Source organism: Ascidiella aspersa, chromosome 4 (genome assembly GCF_963924565.1).
Source record: "Ascidiella aspersa chromosome 4, kaAscAspe10.2, whole genome shotgun sequence".
NCBI lineage: Eukaryota > Metazoa > Chordata > Ascidiacea > Phlebobranchia > Ascidiidae > Ascidiella > Ascidiella aspersa.
The window spans coordinates 24,566,997-24,583,784 of NC_139450.1; the positions used below are offsets into that span (position 1 = coordinate 24,566,997).

The following is a 16,788-nucleotide window of genomic DNA, read 5'->3' on the forward strand; positions in this document are numbered from 1 at the left end:
TATTTAAAAAATCATATTTTGCCTATGACAATTGGTATTGCTAGGCGGTCACCCATCCAAGTACTAACCAATCCCGACGTTGCTTAACTTCCGAGATCGGACGAGATCGGGTGCATTCAACCTGGTATGGTCATAAGCTGTATTTCTCAACATTTTACGTCTAATCTATTTAAAAAAGTAAAAACTTAAATAAATCATATTTTGCCTACGACAATTGGTATTCCTAGGCGGTCACCCATCCAAGTACTAACCAATCCCGACGTTGCTTAACTTCCGAGATCGGACGAGATCGGGTGCATTCAACCTGGTATGGTTGTAGACAGTATTCGACAACATTTATGGTCTAATCTATTTAAAAATGTAAAAACTTAAATAAATGATATTATGCCTACGACAATTAGTATTCCTAGGCGGTCACCCATCCAAGTACTAACCAATCCCGACGTTGCTTAACTTCCGAGATCGGACGAGATCGGGTGCATTCAACCTGGTATGGTCGTAGACAGTATTTCTCAACATTTTACGTCTAATCTATTAAAAAAAGTAAAAATTTAAATAAATCATATTTTGCCTACGACAATTGGTATTCCTAGGCGGTCACCCATCCAAGTACTAACCAATCCCGACGTTGCTTAACTTCCGAGATCGGACGAGATCGGGTGCATTCAACCTGGTATGGTCGTAGACAGTATTGGTCAACATTTATGGTCTAATCTATTTAAAAATGTAAAAACTTAAATAAATCATATTGAGCCTACGACAATTGGTATTCCTAGGCGGTCACCCATCCAAGTACTAACCAATCCCGACGTTGCTTAACTTCCGAGATCGGACGAGATCGGGTGCATTCAACCTGGTATGGTCGTAGCCAGTATTGGTCAACATTTTTTGGTCTAATCTATTTGAAAATTATAAAAACTTAAATAAATCATATTTTGCCTACGACAATTGGTATTCCTAGGCGGTCACCCATCCAAGTACTAACCAATCCCGACGTTGCTTAACTTCCGAGATCGGACGAGATCGGGTGCATTCAATCTGGTATGTTCGTAGCCAGTATTGGTCAACATTTTTTGGCCTAATCTATTTAAAAATGTAAAAACTTAAATAAATCATATTTTGCCCACGACAATTGGTATTCCTAGCCGGTCACCCATCCAAGTACTAACCAATCCCGACGTTGCTTAACTTCCGAGATCGGACGAGATCGGGTGCATTCAACCTGGTATGGTCGTAGACAGTATTCGTCAACATTTATGGTCTAATCTATTTAAAAATATAAAAACTTAAATAAATGATATTATGCCTACGACAATTGGTATTCCTAGGCGGTCACCCATCCAAGTACTATCCAATCCCGACGTTGCTTAACTTCCGAGATCGGACGAGATCGGGTGTATTCAACCTGGTATGGTCGTAGACAGTATTGGTCAACATTTTTTGGTTTAAATCTTTAAAAATGTTAACATTTAAATATATTTTAAAAATCATATTTTGCTATGAGAATTGGTATTCCTAGGCGGTCACCCATCCAAGTACTAACCAATCCCGACGTTGCTTAACTTCCGAGATCGGACGAGATCGGGTGCATTCAATCTGGTATGTTCGTAGCCAGTATTGGTCAACATTTTTTGGTCTAATCTATTTAAAAATGTAAAAACTTAAATAAATCATATTTTGCCTACCACAATTGGTATTCCTAGCCGGTCACCCATCCAAGTACTAACCAATCCCGACGTTGCTTAACTTCCGAGATCGGACGAGATCGGGTGCATTCAACCTGGTATGGTCGTAGTCAGTATTCGTCAACATTTATGGTCTAATCTTTTTAAAAATGTAAAAACTTAAATAAATGATATTATGCCTACGACAATTGGTATTCCTAGGCGGTCACCCATCCAAGTACTAACCAATCCCGACGTTGCTTAACTTCCGAGATCGGACGAGATCGGGTGCATTCAATCTGTTATGGTCGTAGACAGTATTGGTCAACATTTTTTAGTCTAAAATGTTTAAAAATGTTAACATTTAAATATATTTAAAAAATCATATTTTGCCTATGACAATTGGTATTGCTAGGCGGTCACCCATCCAAGTACTAACCAATCCCGACGTTGCTTAACTTCCGAGATCGGACGAGATCGGGTGCATTCAACCTGGTATGGTCATAAGCTGTATTTCTCAACATTTTACGTCTAATCTATTTAAAAAAGTAAAAACTTAAATAAATCATATTTTGCCTACGACAATTGGTATTCCTAGGCGGTCACCCATCCAAGTACTAACCAATCCCGACGTTGCTTAACTTCCGAGATCGGACGAGATCGGGTGCATTCAACCTGGTATGGTTGTAGACAGTATTCGACAACATTTATGGTCTAATCTATTTAAAAATGTAAAAACTTAAATAAATGATATTATGCCTACGAGAATTGGTATTCCTAGGCGGTCACCCATCCAAGTACTAACCAATCCCGACGTTGCTTAACTTCCGAGATCGGACGAGATCGGGTGCATTCAACCTGGTATGGTCGTAGACAGTATTGGTCAACATTTTTTGGTCTAAAATCTTTAAAAATGTTAACATTTAAATATATTTTAAAAATCATATTTTGCCTATGACAATTGGTATTGCTAGGCGGTCACCCATCCAAGTACTAACCAATCCCGACGTTGCTTAACTTCCGAGATCGGACGAGATCGGGTGCATTCAACCTGGTATGGTCGTAGCCAGTATTGGTCAACATTTTTTGGTCTAATCTATTTAAAAATGTAAAACTTAAATAAATCATATTGTGCCTACGACAATTGGTATTCCTAGGCGGTCACCCATCCAAGTACTATCCAATCCCGACGTTGCTTAACTTCCGAGATCGGACGAGATCGGGTGCATTCAACCTGGTATGGTCGTAGACAGTATTGGTCAACATTTTTTGGTTTAAATCTTTAAAAATGTTAACATTTAAATATATTTTAAAAATCATATTTTGCTATGAGAATTGGTATTCCTAGGCGGTCACCCATCCAAGTACTAACCAATCCCGACGTTGCTTAACTTCCGAGATCGGACGAGATCGGGTGCATTCAATCTGGTATGTTCGTAGCCAGTATTGGTCAACATTTTTTGGTCTAATCTATTTAAAAATGTAAAAACTTAAATAAATCATATTTTGCCTACGACAATTGGTATTCCTAGCCGGTCACCCATCCAAGTACTAACCAATCCCGACGTTGCTTAACTTCCGAGATCGGACGAGATCGGGTGCATTCAACCTGGTATGGTCGTAGACAGTATTCGTCAACATTTATGGTCTAATCTTTTTAAAAATGTAAAAACTTAAATAAATGATATTATGCCTACGACAATTGGTATTCCTAGGCGGTCACCCATCCAAGTACTAACCAATCCCGACGTTGCTTAACTTCCGAGATCGGACGAGATCGGGTGCATTCAACCTGGTATGGTCGTAGACAGTATTTCTCAACATTTTACGTCTAATCTATTTAAAAAAGTAAAAATTTAAATAAATCATATTTTGCCTACGACAATTGGTATTCCTAGGCGGTCACCCATCCAAGTACTAACCAATCCCGACGTAGCTTAACTTCCGAGATCGGACGAGATCGGGTGCATTCAACCTGGTATGGTCGTAGACAGTATTGGTCAACATTTATGGTCTAATCTATTTAAAAATGTAAAAACTTAAATAAATCATATTGAGCCTACGACAATTGGTATTCCTAGGCGGTCACCCATCCAAGTACTAACCAATCCCGACGTTGCTTAACTTCCGAGATCGGACGAGATCGGGTGCATTCAACCTGGTATGGTCGTAGCCAGTATTGGTCAACATTTTTTGGTCTAATCTATTTGAAAATTATAAAAACTTAAATAAATCATATTTTGCCTACGACAATTGGTATTCCTAGGCGGTCACCCATCCAAGTACTAACCAATCCCGACGTTGCTTAACTTCCGAGATCGGACGAGATCGGGTGCATTCAATCTGGTATGTTCGTAGCCAGTATTGGTCAACATTTTTTGGCCTAATCTATTTAAAAATGTAAAAACTTAAATAAATCATATTTTGCCCACGACAATTGGTATTCCTAGGCGGTCACCCATCCAAGTACTAACCAATCCCGACGTTGCTTAACTTCCGAGATCGGACGAGATCGGGTGCATTCAACCTGGTATGGTCGTAGACAGTATTCGTCAACATTTATGGTCTAATCTATATAAAAATATAAAAACTTAAATAAATGATATTATGCCTACGACAATTGGTATTCCTAGGCGGCCACCCATCCAAGTACTATCCAATCCCGACGTTGCTTAACTTCCGAGATCGGACGAGATCGGGTGCATTCAACCTGGTATGGTCGTAGACAGTATTGGTCAACATTTTTTGGTTTAAATCTTTAAAAATGTTAACATTTAAATATATTTTAAAAATCATATTTTGCTATGAGAATTGGTATTCCTAGGCGGTCACCCATCCAAGTACTAACCAATCCCGACGTTGCTTAACTTCCGAGATCGGACGAGATCGGGTGCATTCAATCTGGTATGTTCGTAGCCAGTATTGGTCAACATTTTTTGGTCTAATCTATTTAAAAATGTAAAAACTTAAATAAATCATATTTTGCCTACGACAATTGGTATTCCTAGCCGGTCACCCATCCAAGTACTAACCAATCCCGACGTTGCTTAACTTCCGAGATCGGACGAGATCGGGTGCATTCAACCTGGTATGGTCGTAGACAGTATTCGTCAACATTTATGGTCTAATCTTTTTAAAAATGTAAAAACTTAAATAAATGATATTATGCCTACGACAATTGGTATTCCTAGGCGGTCACCCATCCAAGTACTAACCAATCCCGACGTTGCTTAACTTCCGAGATCGGACGAGATCGGGTGCATTCAACCTGTTATGGTCGTAGACAGTATTGGTCAACATTTTTTGGTCTAAAATGTTTAAAAATGTTAACATTTAAATATATTTAAAAAATCATATTTTGCCTATGACAATTGGTATTGCTAGGCGGTCACCCATCCAAGTACTAACCAATCCCGACGTTGCTTAACTTCCGAGATCGGACGAGATCGGGTGCATTCAACCTGGTATGGTCATAAGCTGTATTTCTCAACATTTTACGTCTAATCTATTTAAAAAAGTAAAAACTTAAATAAATCATATTTTGCCTACGACAATTGGTATTCCTAGGCGGTCACCCATCCAAGTACTAACCAATCCCGACGTTGCTTAACTTCCGAGATCGGACGAGATCGGGTGCATTCAACCTGGTATGGTTGTAGACAGTATTCGACAACATTTATGGTCTAATCTATTTAAAAATGTAAAAACTTAAATAAATGATATTATGCCTACGACAATTAGTATTCCTAGGCGGTCACCCATCCAAGTACTAACCAATCCCGACGTTGCTTAACTTCCGAGATCGGACGAGATCGGGTGCATTCAACCTGGTATGGTCGTAGACAGTATTTCTCAACATTTTACGTCTAATCTATTAAAAAAAGTAAAAATTTAAATAAATCATATTTTGCCTACGACAATTGGTATTCCTAGGCGGTCACCCATCCAAGTACTAACCAATCCCGACGTTGCTTAACTTCCGAGATCGGACGAGATCGGGTGCATTCAACCTGGTATGGTCGTAGACAGTATTGGTCAACATTTATGGTCTAATCTATTTAAAAATGTAAAAACTTAAATAAATCATATTGAGCCTACGACAATTGGTATTCCTAGGCGGTCACCCATCCAAGTACTAACCAATCCCGACGTTGCTTAACTTCCGAGATCGGACGAGATCGGGTGCATTCAACCTGGTATGGTCGTAGCCAGTATTGGTCAACATTTTTTGGTCTAATCTATTTGAAAATTATAAAAACTTAAATAAATCATATTTTGCCTACGACAATTGGTATTCCTAGGCGGTCACCCATCCAAGTACTAACCAATCCCGACGTTGCTTAACTTCCGAGATCGGACGAGATCGGGTGCATTCAATCTGGTATGTTCGTAGCCAGTATTGGTCAACATTTTTTGGCCTAATCTATTTAAAAATGTAAAAACTTAAATAAATCATATTTTGCCCACGACAATTGGTATTCCTAGGCGGTCACCCATCCAAGTACTAACCAATCCCGACGTTGCTTAACTTCCGAGATCGGACGAGATCGGGTGCATTCAACCTGGTATGGTCGTAGACAGTATTCGTCAACATTTATGGTCTAATCTATTTAAAAATATAAAAACTTAAATAAATGATATTATGCCTACGACAATTGGTATTCCTAGGCGGTCACCCATCCAAGTACTATCCAATCCCGACGTTGCTTAACTTCCGAGATCGGACGAGATCGGGTGTATTCAACCTGGTATGGTCGTAGACAGTATTGGTCAACATTTTTTGGTTTAAATCTTTAAAAATGTTAACATTTAAATATATTTTAAAAATCATATTTTGCTATGAGAATTGGTATTCCTAGGCGGTCACCCATCCAAGTACTAACCAATCCCGACGTTGCTTAACTTCCGAGATCGGACGAGATCGGGTGCATTCAATCTGGTATGTTCGTAGCCAGTATTGGTCAACATTTTTTGGTCTAATCTATTTAAAAATGTAAAAACTTAAATAAATCATATTTTGCCTACGACAATTGGTATTCCTAGCCGGTCACCCATCCAAGTACTAACCAATCCCGACGTTGCTTAACTTCCGAGATCGGACGAGATCGGGTGCATTCAACCTGGTATGGTCGTAGACAGTATTCGTCAACATTTATGGTCTAATCTTTTTAAAAATGTAAAAACTTAAATAAATGATATTATGCCTACGACAATTGGTATTCCTAGGCGGTCACCCATCCAAGTACTAACCAATCCCGACGTTGCTTAACTTCCGAGATCGGACGAGATCGGGTGCATTCAACCTGGTATGGTCGTAGACAGTATTTCTCAACATTTTACGTCTAATCTATTTAAAAAAGTAAAAATTTAAATAAATCATATTTTGCCTACGACAATTGGTATTCCTAGGCGGTCACCCATCCAAGTACTAACCAATCCCGACGTAGCTTAACTTCCGAGATCGGACGAGATCGGGTGCATTCAACCTGGTATGGTCGTAGACAGTATTGGTCAACATTTATGGTCTAATCTATTTAAAAATGTAAAAACTTAAATAAATCATATTGAGCCTACGACAATTGGTATTCCTAGGCGGTCACCCATCCAAGTACTAACCAATCCCGACGTTGCTTAACTTCCGAGATCGGACGAGATCGGGTGCATTCAACCTGGTATGGTCGTAGCCAGTATTGGTCAACATTTTTTGGTCTAATCTATTTGAAAATTATAAAAACTTAAATAAATCATATTTTGCCTACGACAATTGGTATTCCTAGGCGGTCACCCATCCAAGTACTAACCAATCCCGACGTTGCTTAACTTCCGAGATCGGACGAGATCGGGTGCATTCAATCTGGTATGTTCGTAGCCAGTATTGGTCAACATTTTTTGGCCTAATCTATTTAAAAATGTAAAAACTTAAATAAATCATATTTTGCCCACGACAATTGGTATTCCTAGGCGGTCACCCATCCAAGTACTAACCAATCCCGACGTTGCTTAACTTCCGAGATCGGACGAGATCGGGTGCATTCAACCTGGTATGGTCGTAGACAGTATTCGTCAACATTTATGGTCTAATCTATATAAAAATATAAAAACTTAAATAAATGATATTATGCCTACGACAATTGGTATTCCTAGGCGGCCACCCATCCAAGTACTATCCAATCCCGACGTTGCTTAACTTCCGAGATCGGACGAGATCGGGTGCATTCAACCTGGTATGGTCGTAGACAGTATTGGTCAACATTTTTTGGTTTAAATCTTTAAAAATGTTAACATTTAAATATATTTTAAAAATCATATTTTGCTATGAGAATTGGTATTCCTAGGCGGTCACCCATCCAAGTACTAACCAATCCCGACGTTGCTTAACTTCCGAGATCGGACGAGATCGGGTGCATTCAATCTGGTATGTTCGTAGCCAGTATTGGTCAACATTTTTTGGTCTAATCTATTTAAAAATGTAAAAACTTAAATAAATCATATTTTGCCTACGACAATTGGTATTCCTAGCCGGTCACCCATCCAAGTACTAACCAATCCCGACGTTGCTTAACTTCCGAGATCGGACGAGATCGGGTGCATTCAACCTGGTATGGTCGTAGACAGTATTCGTCAACATTTATGGTCTAATCTTTTTAAAAATGTAAAAACTTAAATAAATGATATTATGCCTACGACAATTGGTATTCCTAGGCGGTCACCCATCCAAGTACTAACCAATCCCGACGTTGCTTAACTTCCGAGATCGGACGAGATCGGGTGCATTCAACCTGTTATGGTCGTAGACAGTATTGGTCAACATTTTTTGGTCTAAAATGTTTAAAAATGTTAACATTTAAATATATTTAAAAAATCATATTTTGCCTATGACAATTGGTATTGCTAGGCGGTCACCCATCCAAGTACTAACCAATCCCGACGTTGCTTAACTTCCGAGATCGGACGAGATCGGGTGCATTCAACCTGGTATGGTCATAAGCTGTATTTCTCAACATTTTACGTCTAATCTATTTAAAAAAGTAAAAACTTAAATAAATCATATTTTGCCTACGACAATTGGTATTCCTAGGCGGTCACCCATCCAAGTACTAACCAATCCCGACGTTGCTTAACTTCCGAGATCGGACGAGATCGGGTGCATTCAACCTGGTATGGTTGTAGACAGTATTCGACAACATTTATGGTCTAATCTATTTAAAAATGTAAAAACTTAAATAAATGATATTATGCCTACGACAATTAGTATTCCTAGGCGGTCACCCATCCAAGTACTAACCAATCCCGACGTTGCTTAACTTCCGAGATCGGACGAGATCGGGTGCATTCAACCTGGTATGGTCGTAGACAGTATTTCTCAACATTTTACGTCTAATCTATTAAAAAAAGTAAAAATTTAAATAAATCATATTTTGCCTACGACAATTGGTATTCCTAGGCGGTCACCCATCCAAGTACTAACCAATCCCGACGTTGCTTAACTTCCGAGATCGGACGAGATCGGGTGCATTCAACCTGGTATGGTCGTAGACAGTATTGGTCAACATTTATGGTCTAATCTATTTAAAAATGTAAAAACTTAAATAAATCATATTGAGCCTACGACAATTGGTATTCCTAGGCGGTCACCCATCCAAGTACTAACCAATCCCGACGTTGCTTAACTTCCGAGATCGGACGAGATCGGGTGCATTCAACCTGGTATGGTCGTAGCCAGTATTGGTCAACATTTTTTGGTCTAATCTATTTGAAAATTATAAAAACTTAAATAAATCATATTTTGCCTACGACAATTGGTATTCCTAGGCGGTCACCCATCCAAGTACTAACCAATCCCGACGTTGCTTAACTTCCGAGATCGGACGAGATCGGGTGCATTCAATCTGGTATGTTCGTAGCCAGTATTGGTCAACATTTTTTGGCCTAATCTATTTAAAAATGTAAAAACTTAAATAAATCATATTTTGCCCACGACAATTGGTATTCCTAGGCGGTCACCCATCCAAGTACTAACCAATCCCGACGTTGCTTAACTTCCGAGATCGGACGAGATCGGGTGCATTCAACCTGGTATGGTCGTAGACAGTATTCGTCAACATTTATGGTCTAATCTATTTAAAAATATAAAAACTTAAATAAATGATATTATGCCTACGACAATTGGTATTCCTAGGCGGTCACCCATCCAAGTACTATCCAATCCCGACGTTGCTTAACTTCCGAGATCGGACGAGATCGGGTGTATTCAACCTGGTATGGTCGTAGACAGTATTGGTCAACATTTTTTGGTTTAAATCTTTAAAAATGTTAACATTTAAATATATTTTAAAAATCATATTTTGCTATGAGAATTGGTATTCCTAGGCGGTCACCCATCCAAGTACTAACCAATCCCGACGTTGCTTAACTTCCGAGATCGGACGAGATCGGGTGCATTCAATCTGGTATGTTCGTAGCCAGTATTGGTCAACATTTTTTGGTCTAATCTATTTAAAAATGTAAAAACTTAAATAAATCATATTTTGCCTACGACAATTGGTATTCCTAGCCGGTCACCCATCCAAGTACTAACCAATCCCGACGTTGCTTAACTTCCGAGATCGGACGAGATCGGGTGCATTCAACCTGGTATGGTCGTAGACAGTATTCGTCAACATTTATGGTCTAATCTTTTTAAAAATGTAAAAACTTAAATAAATGATATTATGCCTACGACAATTGGTATTCCTAGGCGGTCACCCATCCAAGTACTAACCAATCCCGACGTTGCTTAACTTCCGAGATCGGACGAGATCGGGTGCATTCAATCTGTTATGGTCGTAGACAGTATTGGTCAACATTTTTTGGTCTAAAATGTTTAAAAATGTTAACATTTAAATATATTTAAAAAATCATATTTTGCCTATGACAATTGGTATTGCTAGGCGGTCACCCATCCAAGTACTAACCAATCCCGACGTTGCTTAACTTCCGAGATCGGACGAGATCGGGTGCATTCAACCTGGTATGGTCATAAGCTGTATTTCTCAACATTTTACGTCTAATCTATTTAAAAAAGTAAAAACTTAAATAAATCATATTTTGCCTACGACAATTGGTATTCCTAGGCGGTCACCCATCCAAGTACTAACCAATCCCGACGTTGCTTAACTTCCGAGATCGGACGAGATCGGGTGCATTCAACCTGGTATGGTTGTAGACAGTATTCGACAACATTTATGGTCTAATCTATTTAAAAATGTAAAAACTTAAATAAATGATATTATGCCTACGAGAATTGGTATTCCTAGGCGGTCACCCATCCAAGTACTAACCAATCCCGACGTTGCTTAACTTCCGAGATCGGACGAGATCGGGTGCATTCAACCTGGTATGGTCGTAGACAGTATTGGTCAACATTTTTTGGTCTAAAATCTTTAAAAATGTTAACATTTAAATATATTTTAAAAATCATATTTTGCCTATGACAATTGGTATTGCTAGGCGGTCACCCATCCAAGTACTAACCAATCCCGACGTTGCTTAACTTCCGAGATCGGACGAGATCGGGTGCATTCAACCTGGTATGGTCGTAGCCAGTATTGGTCAACATTTTTTGGTCTAATCTATTTAAAAATGTAAAAACTTAAATAAATCATATTTTGCCTACGACAATTGGTATTGCTAGGCGGTCACCCATCCAAGTACTAACCAATCCCGACGTTGCTTAACTTCCGAGATCGGACGAGATCGGGTGCATTCAACCTGGTATGGTCGTAGCCAGTATTGGTCAACATTTTTTGGTCTAATCTATTTAAAAATGTAAAACTTAAATAAATCATATTGTGCCTACGACAATTGGTATTCCTAGGCGGTCACCCATCCAAGTACTAACCAATCCCAACGTTGCTTAACTTCCGAGATCGGACGATATCGGGTGCATTGAACCTGGTATGGTCGTAGACAGTGTTGGTAAACATTTTTTGGTCTAAAATCTTTAAAATGCTAACATTTAAATATATTTTAAAAATAATAATTTGCCTATGACAATTGGTATTCCTAGGCGGTCACCCATCCAAGTAGCAACCAATCCCGATGTTGCTTAACTTCCGAGATCGGACGAGATCGGGTGAATTCAACCTGGTTTGGTCGTAGACAGTATTGGTCAACATTTTTTGGTCTAAAATCTTTAAAAATATTAACATTTAAATATATTTTAAAAATCATATTTTGCCTATGACAATTGGTATTGCTAGGCGGTCACCCATCCAAGTACTAACCAATCCCGACGTTGCTTAACTTCCGAGATCGGACGAGATCGGGTGCATTTAACCTGGTATGGTCGTAGACAGTATTGGTCAACATTTTTTGGTCTAAAATCTTCAAAAAAGTTAACATTTAAATATATTTTATAAATCATATTTTGCCTATGACAATTGGAATTCCTATGCGGTCACCCATCCAAGTACTAACCAATCCCGACGTTGCTTAACTTCCGAGATCGGACGAGATCGGGTGCATTCAACCTGGTATGGTCATAAGCAGTATTTCTCAACATTTTACGTCTAATCTATTTAAAAAAGTAAAAACTTAAATAAATCATATTTTGCCTACGACAATTGGTATTCCTAGGCGGTCACCCATCCAAGTACTAACCAATCCCGACGTTGCTTAACTTCCGAGATCGGACGAGATCGGGTGCATTCAACCTGGTATGGTCGTAAACAGTATTTCTCAACATTTTACGTCTAATCTATTTAAAAAAGTAAAAACTTAAATAAATCATATTTTGCCTACGACAATTGGTATTCCTAGGCGGTCACCCATCCAAGTACTAACCAATCCCGACGTTGCTTAACTTCCGAGATCGGACGAGATCGGGTGCATTCAACCTGGTATGGTCGTAGACAGTATTGGTCAACATTTATGGTCTAATCTGTTTAAAAATGTAAAAACTTAAACAAATCATATTGTGCCTACGACAATTGGTATTCCTAGGCGGTCACCCATCCAAGTACTAACCAATCCCGATGTTGCTTAACTTCCGAGATCGGACGAGATGGGGTGCATTCAACCTGGTATGGTCGTATGCAGTATTGGTCAACATTTTTAGGTCTAATCTATTTAAAAATGTAAAAACTTAAATAAATCATATTTTGCCTACGACAATTGGTATTCCTAGGCGGTCACCCATCCAAGTACTAGCCAATCCCGACGTTGCTTAACTTCCGAGATCGGACGAGATCGGGTGCATTCAACCTGGTATGGTCGTAGACAGTATTTCTCAACATTTTACGTCTAATCTATTTAAAAAAGTAAAAATTTAAATAAATCATATTTTGCCTACGACAATTGGTATTCCTAGGCGGTCACCCATCCAAGTACTAACCAATCCCGACGTTGCTTAACTTCCGAGATCGGACGAGATCGGGTGCATTCAACCTGGTATGGTCGTAGACAGTAATCGTCAACATTTATGGTCTAATCTATTTAAAAATGTAAAAACTTAAATAAATCATATTGTGCCTACGACAATTGGAATTCCTAGGCGGTCGATCGGGTGCATTCAACCTGGTATGTTCGTAGCCAGTATTGGTCAACATTTTTTGGTCTAATCTATTTAAAAATGTAAAAACTTAAATAAATGTTATTATGCCTACGACAATTGGTATTCCTAGGCGGTCACCCATCCAAGTACTAACCAATCCCGACGTTGCTTAACTTCCGAGATCGGACGAGATCGGGTGCATTCAACCTGGTATGGTCGTAGACAGTATTGGTCAACATTTATGGTCTAATCTATTTAAAAATGTAAAAACTTAAATAAATGTTATTATGCCTACGACAATTGGTATTCCTAGGCGGTCACCCATCCAAGTACTAACCAATCCCGACGTTGCTTAACTTCCGAGATCGGACGAGATCGGGTGCATTCAATCTGGTATGTTCGTAGCCAGTATTGGTCAACATTTTTTGGCCTAATCTATTTAAAAATGTAAAAACTTAAATAAATCATATTTTGCCCACGACAATTGGTATTCCTAGGCGGTCACCCATCCAAGTACTAACCAATCCCGACGTTGCTTAACTTCCGAGATCGGACGAGATCGGGTGCATTCAACCTGGTATGGTCGTAGACAGTATTCGTCAACATTTATGGTCTAATCTATATAAAAATATAAAAACTTAAATAAATGATATTATGCCTACGACAATTGGTATTCCTAGGCGGTCACCCATCCAAGTACTATCCAATCCCGACGTTGCTTAACTTCCGAGATCGGACGAGATCGGGTGCATTCAACCTGGTATGGTCGTAGACAGTATTGGTCAACATTTTTTGGTTTAAATCTTTAAAAATGTTAACATTTAAATATATTTTAAAAATCATATTTTGCTATGAGAATTGGTATTCCTAGGCGGTCACCCATCCAAGTACTAACCAATCCCGACGTTGCTTAACTTCCGAGATCGGACGAGATCGGGTGCATTCAATCTGGTATGTTCGTAGCCAGTATTGGTCAACATTTTTTGGTCTAATCTATTTAAAAATGTAAAAACTTAAATAAATCATATTTTGCCTACGACAATTGGTATTCCTAGCCGGTCACCCATCCAAGTACTAACCAATCCCGACGTTGCTTAACTTCCGAGATCGGACGAGATCGGGTGCATTCAACCTGGTATGGTCGTAGACAGTATTCGTCAACATTTATGGTCTAATCTTTTTAAAAATGTAAAAACTTAAATAAATGATATTATGCCTACGACAATTGGTATTCCTAGGCGGTCACCCATCCAAGTACTAACCAATCCCGACGTTGCTTAACTTCCGAGATCGGACGAGATCGGGTGCATTCAACCTGTTATGGTCGTAGACAGTATTGGTCAACATTTTTTGGTCTAAAATGTTTAAAAATGTTAACATTTAAATATATTTAAAAAATCATATTTTGCCTATGACAATTGGTATTGCTAGGCGGTCACCCATCCAAGTACTAACCAATCCCGACGTTGCTTAACTTCCGAGATCGGACGAGATCGGGTGCATTCAACCTGGTATGGTCATAAACTGTATTTCTCAACATTTTACGTCTAATCTATTTAAAAAAGTAAAAACTTAAATAAATCATATTTTGCCTACGACAATTGGTATTCCTAGGCGGTCACCCATCCAAGTACTAACCAATCCCGACGTTGCTTAACTTCCGAGATCGGACGAGATCGGGTGCATTCAACCTGGTATGGTTGTAGACAGTATTCGACAACATTTATGGTCTAATCTATTTAAAAATGTAAAAACTTAAATAAATGATATTATGCCTACGACAATTAGTATTCCTAGGCGGTCACCCATCCAAGTACTAACCAATCCCGACGTTGCTTAACTTCCGAGATCGGACGAGATCGGGTGCATTCAACCTGGTATGGTCGTAGACAGTATTTCTCAACATTTTACGTCTAATCTATTAAAAAAAGTAAAAATTTAAATAAATCATATTTTGCCTACGACAATTGGTATTCCTAGGCGGTCACCCATCCAAGTACTAACCAATCCCGACGTTGCTTAACTTCCGAGATCGGACGAGATCGGGTGCATTCAACCTGGTATGGTCGTAGACAGTATTGGTCAACATTTATGGTCTAATCTATTTAAAAATGTAAAAACTTAAATAAATCATATTGAGCCTACGACAATTGGTATTCCTAGGCGGTCACCCATCCAAGTACTAACCAATCCCGACGTTGCTTAACTTCCGAGATCGGACGAGATCGGGTGCATTCAACCTGGTATGGTCGTAGCCAGTATTGGTCAACATTTTTTGGTCTAATCTATTTGAAAATTATAAAAACTTAAATAAATCATATTTTGCCTACGACAATTGGTATTCCTAGGCGGTCACCCATCCAAGTACTAACCAATCCCGACGTTGCTTAACTTCCGAGATCGGACGAGATCGGGTGCATTCAATCTGGTATGTTCGTAGCCAGTATTGGTCAACATTTTTTGGCCTAATCTATTTAAAAATGTAAAAACTTAAATAAATCATATTTTGCCCACGACAATTGGTATTCCTAGGCGGTCACCCATCCAAGTACTAACCAATCCCGACGTTGCTTAACTTCCGAGATCGGACGAGATCGGGTGCATTCAACCTGGTATGGTCGTAGACAGTATTCGTCAACATTTATGGTCTAATCTATTTAAAAATATAAAAACTTAAATAAATGATATTATGCCTACGACAATTGGTATTCCTAGGCGGTCACCCATCCAAGTACTATCCAATCCCGACGTTGCTTAACTTCCGAGATCGGACGAGATCGGGTGTATTCAACCTGGTATGGTCGTAGACAGTATTGGTCAACATTTTTTGGTTTAAATCTTTAAAAATGTTAACATTTAAATATATTTTAAAAATCATATTTTGCTATGAGAATTGGTATTCCTAGGCGGTCACCCATCCAAGTACTAACCAATCCCGACGTTGCTTAACTTCCGAGATCGGACGAGATCGGGTGCATTCAATCTGGTATGTTCGTAGCCAGTATTGGTCAACATTTTTTGGTCTAATCTATTTAAAAATGTAAAAACTTAAATAAATCATATTTTGCCTACGACAATTGGTATTCCTAGCCGGTCACCCATCCAAGTACTAACCAATCCCGACGTTGCTTAACTTCCGAGATCGGACGAGATCGGGTGCATTCAACCTGGTATGGTCGTAGACAGTATTCGTCAACATTTATGGTCTAATCTTTTTAAAAATGTAAAAACTTAAATAAATGATATTATGCCTACGACAATTGGTATTCCTAGGCGGTCACCCATCCAAGTACTAACCAATCCCGACGTTGCTTAACTTCCGAGATCGGACGAGATCGGGTGCATTCAATCTGTTATGGTCGTAGACAGTATTGGTCAACATTTTTTGGTCTAAAATGTTTAAAAATGTTAACATTTAAATATATTTAAAAAATCATATTTTGCCTATGACAATTGGTATTGCTAGGCGGTCACCCATCCAAGTACTAACCAATCCCGACGTTGCTTAACTTCCGAGATCGGACGAGATCGGGTGCATTCAACCTGGTATGGTCATAAGCTGTATTTCTCAACATTTTACGTCTAATCTAT

At 38.9% G+C, this 16,788-nt stretch overlaps 57 non-coding genes and 33 pseudogenes across 57 annotated transcripts; all 90 read right to left on the reverse strand.

Annotated features, from left to right (window-relative positions):
- Positions 1-19: 19 nt before the first annotated feature.
- LOC146154901 (5S ribosomal RNA) lies at positions 20-138 on the reverse strand (annotated as a pseudogene).
- A 64-nt stretch (positions 139-202) lies between these two features.
- LOC146154902 (5S ribosomal RNA) lies at positions 203-321 on the reverse strand. Its single transcript, XR_014497303.1, has one exon. It is a non-coding gene; the product is annotated as a 5S ribosomal RNA (ribosomal RNA).
- A 64-nt stretch (positions 322-385) lies between these two features.
- On the reverse strand, positions 386-504 carry LOC146154903 (5S ribosomal RNA). The gene has a single exon (XR_014496366.1). It is a non-coding gene; the product is annotated as a 5S ribosomal RNA (ribosomal RNA).
- Positions 505-568: 64 nt separating this feature from the next.
- On the reverse strand, positions 569-687 carry LOC146154904 (5S ribosomal RNA). Its single transcript, XR_014495117.1, has one exon. It is a non-coding gene; the product is annotated as a 5S ribosomal RNA (ribosomal RNA).
- Positions 688-751: 64 nt separating this feature from the next.
- LOC146154905 (5S ribosomal RNA) lies at positions 752-870 on the reverse strand. Its single transcript, XR_014495804.1, has one exon. It is a non-coding gene; the product is annotated as a 5S ribosomal RNA (ribosomal RNA).
- A 66-nt stretch (positions 871-936) lies between these two features.
- LOC146154906 (5S ribosomal RNA) lies at positions 937-1,055 on the reverse strand (annotated as a pseudogene).
- A 65-nt stretch (positions 1,056-1,120) lies between these two features.
- On the reverse strand, positions 1,121-1,239 carry LOC146154907 (5S ribosomal RNA). The gene has a single exon (XR_014497097.1). It is a non-coding gene; the product is annotated as a 5S ribosomal RNA (ribosomal RNA).
- Positions 1,240-1,303: 64 nt separating this feature from the next.
- On the reverse strand, positions 1,304-1,422 carry LOC146154908 (5S ribosomal RNA). Its single transcript, XR_014495992.1, has one exon. It is a non-coding gene; the product is annotated as a 5S ribosomal RNA (ribosomal RNA).
- A 72-nt stretch (positions 1,423-1,494) lies between these two features.
- On the reverse strand, positions 1,495-1,613 carry LOC146154909 (5S ribosomal RNA; annotated as a pseudogene).
- Positions 1,614-1,678: 65 nt separating this feature from the next.
- On the reverse strand, positions 1,679-1,797 carry LOC146154910 (5S ribosomal RNA; annotated as a pseudogene).
- A 64-nt stretch (positions 1,798-1,861) lies between these two features.
- LOC146154911 (5S ribosomal RNA) lies at positions 1,862-1,980 on the reverse strand (annotated as a pseudogene).
- Positions 1,981-2,054: 74 nt separating this feature from the next.
- Positions 2,055-2,173, reverse strand: LOC146154912 (5S ribosomal RNA; annotated as a pseudogene).
- A 64-nt stretch (positions 2,174-2,237) lies between these two features.
- LOC146154913 (5S ribosomal RNA) lies at positions 2,238-2,356 on the reverse strand. The gene has a single exon (XR_014497304.1). It is a non-coding gene; the product is annotated as a 5S ribosomal RNA (ribosomal RNA).
- A 64-nt stretch (positions 2,357-2,420) lies between these two features.
- Positions 2,421-2,539, reverse strand: LOC146154914 (5S ribosomal RNA). The gene has a single exon (XR_014497332.1). It is a non-coding gene; the product is annotated as a 5S ribosomal RNA (ribosomal RNA).
- Positions 2,540-2,613: 74 nt separating this feature from the next.
- On the reverse strand, positions 2,614-2,732 carry LOC146154915 (5S ribosomal RNA; annotated as a pseudogene).
- Positions 2,733-2,796: 64 nt separating this feature from the next.
- Positions 2,797-2,915, reverse strand: LOC146154916 (5S ribosomal RNA). Its single transcript, XR_014495576.1, has one exon. It is a non-coding gene; the product is annotated as a 5S ribosomal RNA (ribosomal RNA).
- A 72-nt stretch (positions 2,916-2,987) lies between these two features.
- Positions 2,988-3,106, reverse strand: LOC146154917 (5S ribosomal RNA; annotated as a pseudogene).
- A 65-nt stretch (positions 3,107-3,171) lies between these two features.
- Positions 3,172-3,290, reverse strand: LOC146154918 (5S ribosomal RNA). The gene has a single exon (XR_014496149.1). It is a non-coding gene; the product is annotated as a 5S ribosomal RNA (ribosomal RNA).
- A 64-nt stretch (positions 3,291-3,354) lies between these two features.
- Positions 3,355-3,473, reverse strand: LOC146154919 (5S ribosomal RNA). The gene has a single exon (XR_014495118.1). It is a non-coding gene; the product is annotated as a 5S ribosomal RNA (ribosomal RNA).
- A 64-nt stretch (positions 3,474-3,537) lies between these two features.
- LOC146154920 (5S ribosomal RNA) lies at positions 3,538-3,656 on the reverse strand. Its single transcript, XR_014496434.1, has one exon. It is a non-coding gene; the product is annotated as a 5S ribosomal RNA (ribosomal RNA).
- Positions 3,657-3,720: 64 nt separating this feature from the next.
- Positions 3,721-3,839, reverse strand: LOC146154921 (5S ribosomal RNA). Its single transcript, XR_014495805.1, has one exon. It is a non-coding gene; the product is annotated as a 5S ribosomal RNA (ribosomal RNA).
- A 66-nt stretch (positions 3,840-3,905) lies between these two features.
- On the reverse strand, positions 3,906-4,024 carry LOC146154922 (5S ribosomal RNA; annotated as a pseudogene).
- Positions 4,025-4,089: 65 nt separating this feature from the next.
- On the reverse strand, positions 4,090-4,208 carry LOC146154923 (5S ribosomal RNA). The gene has a single exon (XR_014495900.1). It is a non-coding gene; the product is annotated as a 5S ribosomal RNA (ribosomal RNA).
- A 64-nt stretch (positions 4,209-4,272) lies between these two features.
- Positions 4,273-4,391, reverse strand: LOC146154924 (5S ribosomal RNA). The gene has a single exon (XR_014496454.1). It is a non-coding gene; the product is annotated as a 5S ribosomal RNA (ribosomal RNA).
- Positions 4,392-4,463: 72 nt separating this feature from the next.
- LOC146154925 (5S ribosomal RNA) lies at positions 4,464-4,582 on the reverse strand (annotated as a pseudogene).
- A 65-nt stretch (positions 4,583-4,647) lies between these two features.
- LOC146154926 (5S ribosomal RNA) lies at positions 4,648-4,766 on the reverse strand. The gene has a single exon (XR_014496150.1). It is a non-coding gene; the product is annotated as a 5S ribosomal RNA (ribosomal RNA).
- A 64-nt stretch (positions 4,767-4,830) lies between these two features.
- Positions 4,831-4,949, reverse strand: LOC146154927 (5S ribosomal RNA). Its single transcript, XR_014497347.1, has one exon. It is a non-coding gene; the product is annotated as a 5S ribosomal RNA (ribosomal RNA).
- A 74-nt stretch (positions 4,950-5,023) lies between these two features.
- Positions 5,024-5,142, reverse strand: LOC146154928 (5S ribosomal RNA; annotated as a pseudogene).
- A 64-nt stretch (positions 5,143-5,206) lies between these two features.
- LOC146154929 (5S ribosomal RNA) lies at positions 5,207-5,325 on the reverse strand. The gene has a single exon (XR_014497306.1). It is a non-coding gene; the product is annotated as a 5S ribosomal RNA (ribosomal RNA).
- Positions 5,326-5,389: 64 nt separating this feature from the next.
- LOC146154930 (5S ribosomal RNA) lies at positions 5,390-5,508 on the reverse strand. Its single transcript, XR_014496367.1, has one exon. It is a non-coding gene; the product is annotated as a 5S ribosomal RNA (ribosomal RNA).
- Positions 5,509-5,572: 64 nt separating this feature from the next.
- On the reverse strand, positions 5,573-5,691 carry LOC146154931 (5S ribosomal RNA). Its single transcript, XR_014495119.1, has one exon. It is a non-coding gene; the product is annotated as a 5S ribosomal RNA (ribosomal RNA).
- A 64-nt stretch (positions 5,692-5,755) lies between these two features.
- Positions 5,756-5,874, reverse strand: LOC146154932 (5S ribosomal RNA). The gene has a single exon (XR_014495806.1). It is a non-coding gene; the product is annotated as a 5S ribosomal RNA (ribosomal RNA).
- A 66-nt stretch (positions 5,875-5,940) lies between these two features.
- Positions 5,941-6,059, reverse strand: LOC146154933 (5S ribosomal RNA; annotated as a pseudogene).
- A 65-nt stretch (positions 6,060-6,124) lies between these two features.
- On the reverse strand, positions 6,125-6,243 carry LOC146154934 (5S ribosomal RNA). The gene has a single exon (XR_014495901.1). It is a non-coding gene; the product is annotated as a 5S ribosomal RNA (ribosomal RNA).
- Positions 6,244-6,307: 64 nt separating this feature from the next.
- On the reverse strand, positions 6,308-6,426 carry LOC146154935 (5S ribosomal RNA). The gene has a single exon (XR_014496003.1). It is a non-coding gene; the product is annotated as a 5S ribosomal RNA (ribosomal RNA).
- A 72-nt stretch (positions 6,427-6,498) lies between these two features.
- LOC146154936 (5S ribosomal RNA) lies at positions 6,499-6,617 on the reverse strand (annotated as a pseudogene).
- A 65-nt stretch (positions 6,618-6,682) lies between these two features.
- Positions 6,683-6,801, reverse strand: LOC146154937 (5S ribosomal RNA). Its single transcript, XR_014496151.1, has one exon. It is a non-coding gene; the product is annotated as a 5S ribosomal RNA (ribosomal RNA).
- Positions 6,802-6,865: 64 nt separating this feature from the next.
- On the reverse strand, positions 6,866-6,984 carry LOC146154938 (5S ribosomal RNA). Its single transcript, XR_014495120.1, has one exon. It is a non-coding gene; the product is annotated as a 5S ribosomal RNA (ribosomal RNA).
- Positions 6,985-7,048: 64 nt separating this feature from the next.
- LOC146154939 (5S ribosomal RNA) lies at positions 7,049-7,167 on the reverse strand. Its single transcript, XR_014496435.1, has one exon. It is a non-coding gene; the product is annotated as a 5S ribosomal RNA (ribosomal RNA).
- A 64-nt stretch (positions 7,168-7,231) lies between these two features.
- Positions 7,232-7,350, reverse strand: LOC146154940 (5S ribosomal RNA). Its single transcript, XR_014495807.1, has one exon. It is a non-coding gene; the product is annotated as a 5S ribosomal RNA (ribosomal RNA).
- Positions 7,351-7,416: 66 nt separating this feature from the next.
- Positions 7,417-7,535, reverse strand: LOC146154941 (5S ribosomal RNA; annotated as a pseudogene).
- Positions 7,536-7,600: 65 nt separating this feature from the next.
- Positions 7,601-7,719, reverse strand: LOC146154942 (5S ribosomal RNA). The gene has a single exon (XR_014495902.1). It is a non-coding gene; the product is annotated as a 5S ribosomal RNA (ribosomal RNA).
- A 64-nt stretch (positions 7,720-7,783) lies between these two features.
- LOC146154943 (5S ribosomal RNA) lies at positions 7,784-7,902 on the reverse strand. Its single transcript, XR_014496455.1, has one exon. It is a non-coding gene; the product is annotated as a 5S ribosomal RNA (ribosomal RNA).
- Positions 7,903-7,974: 72 nt separating this feature from the next.
- LOC146154944 (5S ribosomal RNA) lies at positions 7,975-8,093 on the reverse strand (annotated as a pseudogene).
- A 65-nt stretch (positions 8,094-8,158) lies between these two features.
- On the reverse strand, positions 8,159-8,277 carry LOC146154945 (5S ribosomal RNA). Its single transcript, XR_014496152.1, has one exon. It is a non-coding gene; the product is annotated as a 5S ribosomal RNA (ribosomal RNA).
- Positions 8,278-8,341: 64 nt separating this feature from the next.
- Positions 8,342-8,460, reverse strand: LOC146154946 (5S ribosomal RNA). The gene has a single exon (XR_014497348.1). It is a non-coding gene; the product is annotated as a 5S ribosomal RNA (ribosomal RNA).
- A 74-nt stretch (positions 8,461-8,534) lies between these two features.
- Positions 8,535-8,653, reverse strand: LOC146154947 (5S ribosomal RNA; annotated as a pseudogene).
- A 64-nt stretch (positions 8,654-8,717) lies between these two features.
- Positions 8,718-8,836, reverse strand: LOC146154948 (5S ribosomal RNA). The gene has a single exon (XR_014497307.1). It is a non-coding gene; the product is annotated as a 5S ribosomal RNA (ribosomal RNA).
- Positions 8,837-8,900: 64 nt separating this feature from the next.
- On the reverse strand, positions 8,901-9,019 carry LOC146154949 (5S ribosomal RNA). The gene has a single exon (XR_014496368.1). It is a non-coding gene; the product is annotated as a 5S ribosomal RNA (ribosomal RNA).
- Positions 9,020-9,083: 64 nt separating this feature from the next.
- Positions 9,084-9,202, reverse strand: LOC146154950 (5S ribosomal RNA). Its single transcript, XR_014495121.1, has one exon. It is a non-coding gene; the product is annotated as a 5S ribosomal RNA (ribosomal RNA).
- Positions 9,203-9,266: 64 nt separating this feature from the next.
- Positions 9,267-9,385, reverse strand: LOC146154951 (5S ribosomal RNA). Its single transcript, XR_014495808.1, has one exon. It is a non-coding gene; the product is annotated as a 5S ribosomal RNA (ribosomal RNA).
- Positions 9,386-9,451: 66 nt separating this feature from the next.
- On the reverse strand, positions 9,452-9,570 carry LOC146154952 (5S ribosomal RNA; annotated as a pseudogene).
- Positions 9,571-9,635: 65 nt separating this feature from the next.
- LOC146154953 (5S ribosomal RNA) lies at positions 9,636-9,754 on the reverse strand. Its single transcript, XR_014495904.1, has one exon. It is a non-coding gene; the product is annotated as a 5S ribosomal RNA (ribosomal RNA).
- Positions 9,755-9,818: 64 nt separating this feature from the next.
- On the reverse strand, positions 9,819-9,937 carry LOC146154954 (5S ribosomal RNA). Its single transcript, XR_014496014.1, has one exon. It is a non-coding gene; the product is annotated as a 5S ribosomal RNA (ribosomal RNA).
- Positions 9,938-10,009: 72 nt separating this feature from the next.
- Positions 10,010-10,128, reverse strand: LOC146154955 (5S ribosomal RNA; annotated as a pseudogene).
- A 65-nt stretch (positions 10,129-10,193) lies between these two features.
- LOC146154956 (5S ribosomal RNA) lies at positions 10,194-10,312 on the reverse strand. Its single transcript, XR_014496153.1, has one exon. It is a non-coding gene; the product is annotated as a 5S ribosomal RNA (ribosomal RNA).
- Positions 10,313-10,376: 64 nt separating this feature from the next.
- LOC146154957 (5S ribosomal RNA) lies at positions 10,377-10,495 on the reverse strand (annotated as a pseudogene).
- A 74-nt stretch (positions 10,496-10,569) lies between these two features.
- LOC146154958 (5S ribosomal RNA) lies at positions 10,570-10,688 on the reverse strand (annotated as a pseudogene).
- A 64-nt stretch (positions 10,689-10,752) lies between these two features.
- LOC146154959 (5S ribosomal RNA) lies at positions 10,753-10,871 on the reverse strand. The gene has a single exon (XR_014497308.1). It is a non-coding gene; the product is annotated as a 5S ribosomal RNA (ribosomal RNA).
- A 64-nt stretch (positions 10,872-10,935) lies between these two features.
- Positions 10,936-11,054, reverse strand: LOC146154960 (5S ribosomal RNA). The gene has a single exon (XR_014497333.1). It is a non-coding gene; the product is annotated as a 5S ribosomal RNA (ribosomal RNA).
- Positions 11,055-11,128: 74 nt separating this feature from the next.
- LOC146154961 (5S ribosomal RNA) lies at positions 11,129-11,247 on the reverse strand (annotated as a pseudogene).
- Positions 11,248-11,312: 65 nt separating this feature from the next.
- On the reverse strand, positions 11,313-11,431 carry LOC146154962 (5S ribosomal RNA; annotated as a pseudogene).
- A 64-nt stretch (positions 11,432-11,495) lies between these two features.
- LOC146154963 (5S ribosomal RNA) lies at positions 11,496-11,614 on the reverse strand (annotated as a pseudogene).
- A 73-nt stretch (positions 11,615-11,687) lies between these two features.
- On the reverse strand, positions 11,688-11,806 carry LOC146154964 (5S ribosomal RNA; annotated as a pseudogene).
- Positions 11,807-11,880: 74 nt separating this feature from the next.
- Positions 11,881-11,999, reverse strand: LOC146154965 (5S ribosomal RNA; annotated as a pseudogene).
- Positions 12,000-12,073: 74 nt separating this feature from the next.
- Positions 12,074-12,192, reverse strand: LOC146154966 (5S ribosomal RNA). Its single transcript, XR_014496585.1, has one exon. It is a non-coding gene; the product is annotated as a 5S ribosomal RNA (ribosomal RNA).
- A 64-nt stretch (positions 12,193-12,256) lies between these two features.
- LOC146154967 (5S ribosomal RNA) lies at positions 12,257-12,375 on the reverse strand. Its single transcript, XR_014495831.1, has one exon. It is a non-coding gene; the product is annotated as a 5S ribosomal RNA (ribosomal RNA).
- Positions 12,376-12,439: 64 nt separating this feature from the next.
- On the reverse strand, positions 12,440-12,558 carry LOC146154968 (5S ribosomal RNA). Its single transcript, XR_014495122.1, has one exon. It is a non-coding gene; the product is annotated as a 5S ribosomal RNA (ribosomal RNA).
- Positions 12,559-12,622: 64 nt separating this feature from the next.
- On the reverse strand, positions 12,623-12,741 carry LOC146154969 (5S ribosomal RNA; annotated as a pseudogene).
- A 65-nt stretch (positions 12,742-12,806) lies between these two features.
- Positions 12,807-12,925, reverse strand: LOC146154970 (5S ribosomal RNA). The gene has a single exon (XR_014495628.1). It is a non-coding gene; the product is annotated as a 5S ribosomal RNA (ribosomal RNA).
- A 64-nt stretch (positions 12,926-12,989) lies between these two features.
- Positions 12,990-13,108, reverse strand: LOC146154971 (5S ribosomal RNA). The gene has a single exon (XR_014495123.1). It is a non-coding gene; the product is annotated as a 5S ribosomal RNA (ribosomal RNA).
- A 194-nt stretch (positions 13,109-13,302) lies between these two features.
- Positions 13,303-13,421, reverse strand: LOC146154972 (5S ribosomal RNA). Its single transcript, XR_014495124.1, has one exon. It is a non-coding gene; the product is annotated as a 5S ribosomal RNA (ribosomal RNA).
- Positions 13,422-13,485: 64 nt separating this feature from the next.
- Positions 13,486-13,604, reverse strand: LOC146154973 (5S ribosomal RNA; annotated as a pseudogene).
- A 65-nt stretch (positions 13,605-13,669) lies between these two features.
- LOC146154974 (5S ribosomal RNA) lies at positions 13,670-13,788 on the reverse strand. The gene has a single exon (XR_014495905.1). It is a non-coding gene; the product is annotated as a 5S ribosomal RNA (ribosomal RNA).
- Positions 13,789-13,852: 64 nt separating this feature from the next.
- LOC146154975 (5S ribosomal RNA) lies at positions 13,853-13,971 on the reverse strand. The gene has a single exon (XR_014495577.1). It is a non-coding gene; the product is annotated as a 5S ribosomal RNA (ribosomal RNA).
- Positions 13,972-14,043: 72 nt separating this feature from the next.
- Positions 14,044-14,162, reverse strand: LOC146154976 (5S ribosomal RNA; annotated as a pseudogene).
- A 65-nt stretch (positions 14,163-14,227) lies between these two features.
- Positions 14,228-14,346, reverse strand: LOC146154977 (5S ribosomal RNA). Its single transcript, XR_014496154.1, has one exon. It is a non-coding gene; the product is annotated as a 5S ribosomal RNA (ribosomal RNA).
- A 64-nt stretch (positions 14,347-14,410) lies between these two features.
- On the reverse strand, positions 14,411-14,529 carry LOC146154978 (5S ribosomal RNA). Its single transcript, XR_014497350.1, has one exon. It is a non-coding gene; the product is annotated as a 5S ribosomal RNA (ribosomal RNA).
- A 74-nt stretch (positions 14,530-14,603) lies between these two features.
- On the reverse strand, positions 14,604-14,722 carry LOC146154979 (5S ribosomal RNA; annotated as a pseudogene).
- Positions 14,723-14,786: 64 nt separating this feature from the next.
- LOC146154980 (5S ribosomal RNA) lies at positions 14,787-14,905 on the reverse strand. The gene has a single exon (XR_014497309.1). It is a non-coding gene; the product is annotated as a 5S ribosomal RNA (ribosomal RNA).
- Positions 14,906-14,969: 64 nt separating this feature from the next.
- On the reverse strand, positions 14,970-15,088 carry LOC146154981 (5S ribosomal RNA). The gene has a single exon (XR_014496369.1). It is a non-coding gene; the product is annotated as a 5S ribosomal RNA (ribosomal RNA).
- Positions 15,089-15,152: 64 nt separating this feature from the next.
- Positions 15,153-15,271, reverse strand: LOC146154982 (5S ribosomal RNA). Its single transcript, XR_014495125.1, has one exon. It is a non-coding gene; the product is annotated as a 5S ribosomal RNA (ribosomal RNA).
- A 64-nt stretch (positions 15,272-15,335) lies between these two features.
- LOC146154983 (5S ribosomal RNA) lies at positions 15,336-15,454 on the reverse strand. The gene has a single exon (XR_014495810.1). It is a non-coding gene; the product is annotated as a 5S ribosomal RNA (ribosomal RNA).
- Positions 15,455-15,520: 66 nt separating this feature from the next.
- Positions 15,521-15,639, reverse strand: LOC146154984 (5S ribosomal RNA; annotated as a pseudogene).
- Positions 15,640-15,704: 65 nt separating this feature from the next.
- Positions 15,705-15,823, reverse strand: LOC146154985 (5S ribosomal RNA). Its single transcript, XR_014495906.1, has one exon. It is a non-coding gene; the product is annotated as a 5S ribosomal RNA (ribosomal RNA).
- A 64-nt stretch (positions 15,824-15,887) lies between these two features.
- LOC146154986 (5S ribosomal RNA) lies at positions 15,888-16,006 on the reverse strand. The gene has a single exon (XR_014496025.1). It is a non-coding gene; the product is annotated as a 5S ribosomal RNA (ribosomal RNA).
- Positions 16,007-16,078: 72 nt separating this feature from the next.
- LOC146154987 (5S ribosomal RNA) lies at positions 16,079-16,197 on the reverse strand (annotated as a pseudogene).
- Positions 16,198-16,262: 65 nt separating this feature from the next.
- LOC146154988 (5S ribosomal RNA) lies at positions 16,263-16,381 on the reverse strand. Its single transcript, XR_014496155.1, has one exon. It is a non-coding gene; the product is annotated as a 5S ribosomal RNA (ribosomal RNA).
- Positions 16,382-16,445: 64 nt separating this feature from the next.
- On the reverse strand, positions 16,446-16,564 carry LOC146154989 (5S ribosomal RNA; annotated as a pseudogene).
- Positions 16,565-16,638: 74 nt separating this feature from the next.
- Positions 16,639-16,757, reverse strand: LOC146154990 (5S ribosomal RNA; annotated as a pseudogene).
- Positions 16,758-16,788: the final 31 nt, after the last annotated feature.